The sequence below is a fragment of the Octodon degus genome, unplaced genomic scaffold, assembly GCF_000260255.1.
Source record: "Octodon degus isolate 3935 unplaced genomic scaffold, OctDeg1.0 scaffold00081, whole genome shotgun sequence".
NCBI lineage: Eukaryota > Metazoa > Chordata > Mammalia > Rodentia > Octodontidae > Octodon > Octodon degus.
In genome coordinates this window covers 8,941,007-8,946,000 of record NW_004524657.1, presented here as the reverse complement: position 1 = coordinate 8,946,000, position 4,994 = coordinate 8,941,007, and the positions used below count along the sequence as shown (strand labels likewise).

The 4,994-nt window shown below is 41.8% G+C and overlaps 1 pseudogene across 1 annotated transcript; it reads right to left on the bottom strand.

Moving 5' to 3' along the window:
* Positions 1–505: 505 nt before the first annotated feature.
* LOC101573888 lies at positions 506–897 on the bottom strand (annotated as a pseudogene). The gene has a single exon (XR_001117191.2). The product of XR_001117191.2 is annotated as a ubiquitin-60S ribosomal protein L40 pseudogene (transcript).
* Positions 898–4,994: the final 4,097 nt, after the last annotated feature.

Below are 4,994 nucleotides of genomic sequence, written 5' to 3'. Positions count from 1 at the left end.
GGGCCTGCCATGCCAGCCCCGCCTCCGGGGGCACGCTGAGACAGCAATTGAGATTGGGCATGGTGGCGTGTGCCTGTAATCCTAGCACTTGGGAGGCTGTAAACAGGTGGATCATTATGAATCCGATCTAGTAGTGAGACACTGAACACACTGTAGACCCTTCCCTAAAATACACACACGTACAAAAAAAAATCCAGAAAATTGTATATAGTAAATAAATCCTTAGTATGGCAATTTTAACCTCAGGGAAGAAAATTTCCAAGGAGTTAGGGGTAAAAAATAGAGAAACAGCCAAAGAAAGATTACAAAACTCTGGGAAACTGGTGAAGACAAGAGAGAAAGAAGGACAAAATAAAAACAGAAAAACAAGAAAATAAAATGTGTTTATTCCTATTTATTTATTTATTATTATTATTTTCTAGTCAAGGGAGGGAAACTTTATTTAGGCCCCAAGGCTGCAGGCGTTGGGCAGGCAGGTGGTGTCCTTCTGGACGAGGGACTGGCTGAGCTTTATTTGACCTTCTTCTTGGGGCGCAGGTTGTTGGTGTGGCCACACTTCTTCTTGTGGCAGTTGACAGCATGGGAGTGAAGGCGGGCATAACACTTGCGGCAGATCATCTTGTCACAGTTGTACTTCTGGGCAAGCTGGCGCAGGGATGGCTCAATGATCCCACCTCGCAGGCGAAGCACCAGGTGCAGGGTGGACTCTTTTTGGATGTTGTAGTCAGAGAGGGTCCGACCATCCGCCAGTTGTTTGCCGGCAAATATCAGACGCTGCTGGTCAGGTGGGATGCCCTCCTTGTCTTGGATTTTGGCTTTGACATTCTCAATGGTGTCACTGGGCTCAACCTTGAGGGTGATGGTCTTGCCCGTCAGGGTCTTCACAAAGATCTGCATGTCTGTGTCTGCTGCTCAGCTGCCTCATTGAAGAGCTATTCCTATATTTTTTTTTAATTATTTTTTTCTTCATATTGTGTAAGGACTTAAAGTTCAACATATCAATACTTGATGGAAAATTCCTGTTCCACATTATGCCTAACTTGTTTGATATTTAGACAGGGTAAACCAAACTGCATATGTTGCAGGGTAATAATAAGCTTCTCTTCTGGAGGGTTGACAACCTAAGTATGCAGAACAAAAATTAGAGAAATAGAAGGGCTGCAAGGACAGCCAACATTCTGACCATAGCCTTTCAAGGTCAGTGAAGACCTAGAACATAGGAGAACCTGTACTGTAACATCATGTAACTCAGTTGTGCCCCAAATTTTCTGATCAAGGAGATTATGGAGCCACAGAGGAATGTGATCGATGATGTATAAAAAAGAAGTAAGAAATAAAAACAAAAAAACAAGAAAATAAAACCAGGGGCTGGGGAGATGGCTCAGTGGAATAAGCGCTTCCCTGGCAAGCGAAGGGCTTGAGTTCAATCCCCGGTTCCACCAAAAAAAAAAAAAGAAGAAAACTAGAACAATGTTTACTCACATAAAAACAAAAACCAGATAATCAGAAAACAAAGAAATGCAAAAGAAAAAATGTCCACATCAAGGTGTTTCCCTGCTGTCACTGGTGGACAAAGGCAGAATACACCTGAGTTGATTAAGCCCAACTGAGTTGACTATGCCAGCAGATTTACAATGGGAGGTTAGACAATACCAGTGAGCCTGCATCTTTATTTAGTTCCACTGAAGTTCAGGGTAATTTCTAGCTGTGAGGCTGGAACCTGATTTGTTCAGCTTGCCACACCATGTGCCTCCTGCAGGCTGTAACTTGGCTTTTTTTTTTTTTTTTTTTTTTGGCAGAACTGGGGATTGAACTCAGGCCCTTGTGCTTACCAGGCAAGCACTTATCCTACTGAGCCACCTCCCCAGCCATTAACTTGGCTTCTTGACCTCTGGCTAACTCAAATTCGGCGGCCTCACCTTAACACTGGGAACATGGACCCAGCCTGAAGCTGTTCTGAGTTCTGAGCTTAGTTGGCCCCTTTCTAAGATGACTACTGGCCTATAGATAACCCTCTTCTTGGGACATCTGAACCGAAAGCCCTGACAGTCCACTACATCCACTGTTTCATTCCACTAGTGTTTCTCCAACAGGGGCCTCTGGTGTCACCAGCTGTGACCATGCATCTTCAGGTTCAAGCTGTTTCTCCCACAGTGAGTCCGGGCTCAGGGAGAAAGCTCTGCCTGCTTCTCCTTTGCTGAAGTTGCTCTCTTTTAATCTATCCTCTCCCCCTGGGCTTCAGTTCTCACTGCAGATCCCTCCTGAGTGCTGGAGACCAACTTGCCTCCTTTTCTTCCTCACGATGTCATATTCCAATATGTGAATGCCAAATTTCAGAGACCTTCTGCGTGCTCACCATTCTGCCATCTTCCTGGAAATCTTTAAATTGTGTAGTTTACACTAGCCTCGACCTCACAGCAATCCTCCTGCCTCACTCTCAAGCACTGGGATTACAGGTGTAGGCCACGACCTTTGGCTCCAAACATCACTGTTTTTTAAGTACCATTTTCAGCTGGGTGTGGAGGCACATTATCTGTATCACACACAGGACTTTATGAGGCTGAGTCAGGAGGACTGTAAATTTAAGCCCAACCTGGGCAACTTAGCAAGATTTGGTAACTCCATCTCAACACAAAATAAAGGGCTAGGAATGTAGCTCAGCATGAAAGTTCTGGGTCCAATCCTCAGTAATGAGAAAGAATTTAAAGAGCACTGGTGCCTGAAGAAAGCACTGATTCCAAGGATCAATGCAGGGGGAAGGGGATGAGAAATGGCCAAGGATGAGCTCACATGGCTAAGTATGAGATGAGAAGAGTACTAACTGGTTATAAGCAATATACAAATAAGCAGGTCAACTGAGTGAAATAAACAGAAAATACCTTTTAGAATTTCAGTCAATGAAAGCAGAAGGAATGACTGACATAGAAAAGGAACCACGAATGTCTGCTGATTAGTGGACAGAAACACAGGAGCAACAGCAAACAAAGATGTGTTTAGCCAAAAAAATAAAAATTAAAAACAAAAAAAAGATGTGTTTGTTCAGGGTGGTATGGCCGTAGACCTTTCTAGGTCATTAATGATAAATGTCAAACCAACACCATACCTATAACCACATATTCACCTAAAGCAAGTGACTCTCACCCCTCACATAAACTAAACAAATACTGACACATGCCGATGAGATGACAACCAATTGAGGGATGAGGAAGTGAGAGTTGCACTAGGGGTGTATTAGTAGGCAAACAGTGAAAACTGAAGATCTATAAAATGATAGTGTAAGGTAGCATAACGGATAGTACTGTATTAAAACTTCTGACTTTCACAATTTTCCTGTACATATGTAAGACGTTAACATTTGGAGAATGTGAAGAGGGCAGATGGAAATACTCAATACAAATTTTTACAATGTGAAATCTGACTTTTGTTTCAAAGCAGTGTAAAACAATTAAAATGCAACATCTTCACTTACCCAGGAATTGAATTTTTTTTTTTTTGGTGGCCAGCTCAGCTCACCCTGGGGATGGGGCTGGCATGGCATTTGGTGCTGGGGATTGAACCATGGTCCCCGTGTGCTTACCTAAATAGGTGCTTTAGACCGCTGAACTATCTTGCCGGCCACCAGGAATAGAATTTGATCAGGTTCTCCACTGGTATGCTAACCCAACCCTGATACAATACTTGAAATTCAGAATTTCATTTGTAGTCAGTTCTAACCTGGGATATAACCTTGAGACAGTCTAATCTTTCCACTAAGCCCTGACCTATTAAATATTAAGAAAATATATTCTAAAATACAACTATCCGATGTGTTGTCAAATAAAACTGGGCTACTCTAACCATGTGGTTTTAAAATTCAAAACCAAAGGGGCCGGGGAGATGGTTCAGTGGAATAAGCACTTCCCTGACAAGCGCAAGGGCCTGAGTTCAATCCCCGGTTCCGCCAAGTAAGTAAATAAATAGAAGTCTCATTAAAATTCAAAACCAAAGAAATGAACATTAGGGGGCTGGTGAGATGGCTCAGTGGTCTAAAGCACCTACTTAGAATAAGCAAAACACAGGGACCGCGGTTCAATCCCCCAGCACCACATGCCAGCCAGCCCCGCCCCCTGGTGGGCTGAGCTGGTCACACACACACACACAATTAAAAACAACAACAACAACAAAAAAAATGAACATTAGGCATCTAAAGATGAATGCATAGTATAGACAGGAAGGCAAAAATGTCCTATAATCCTGGCAACTGGGAGGCTGAGGCAGGAAGGCTGCCAAGTATCTGAGGCCAGCCTATGAGGCCAGCCTAGGCTACATAGCTCAAGGCCAGCCTATATACTACAAATGGAGACCATCTCAAAAAAAAAAAAAAAAAAAAAAAAATCAACAAAAAGAAAAAAAAAAAAAAAAGATCAGGACAAGTGGGAAATAATCTGCAGGGAGCAATTAGAGGTAAAAGGCAGAAAGAACTCTTTAAATACTTCACAAAAGGTACTGAAAAGAAACAGCATTTTATTTATAGACTTAATTCTATATATAGGACAGAAGACACGAGTAAAAGAATACTTTCTAACTCTTAATGATTCTCAAGTGTGCGCTTTGGCTGGATTTCCAAAGCACAGGACAGATGATCCTTTGCAGTGGAGAAGGATTTGGATAAAGCTATTTTAATCTGAGATATATGAACTGTAAGTGCTGAGTTAGTTGGCCTCTAATAGTGAAGAATTTTTCGCTATCCCCTTTTCTTTAGCCAACAATCTGGGTAAGAGCAACAATACTTGATTTGTTTTAATTTAAAAAAATGCAATAGTTATGTGAAATACAAAATAAGAACACTACTGAGTTTGACAAAATTTATTGGTTATTTTAGTAAAGACATTCATCTCAGTCATTTCTCTCTCATCTTGACCTTACATTAGTATTTCATTTGGGTCAAGAAAAGAGTATGTAGGAGAGGGATGTTATGTTAACAAACAGTAAAATGGACAAAAATGAGTTAAGTT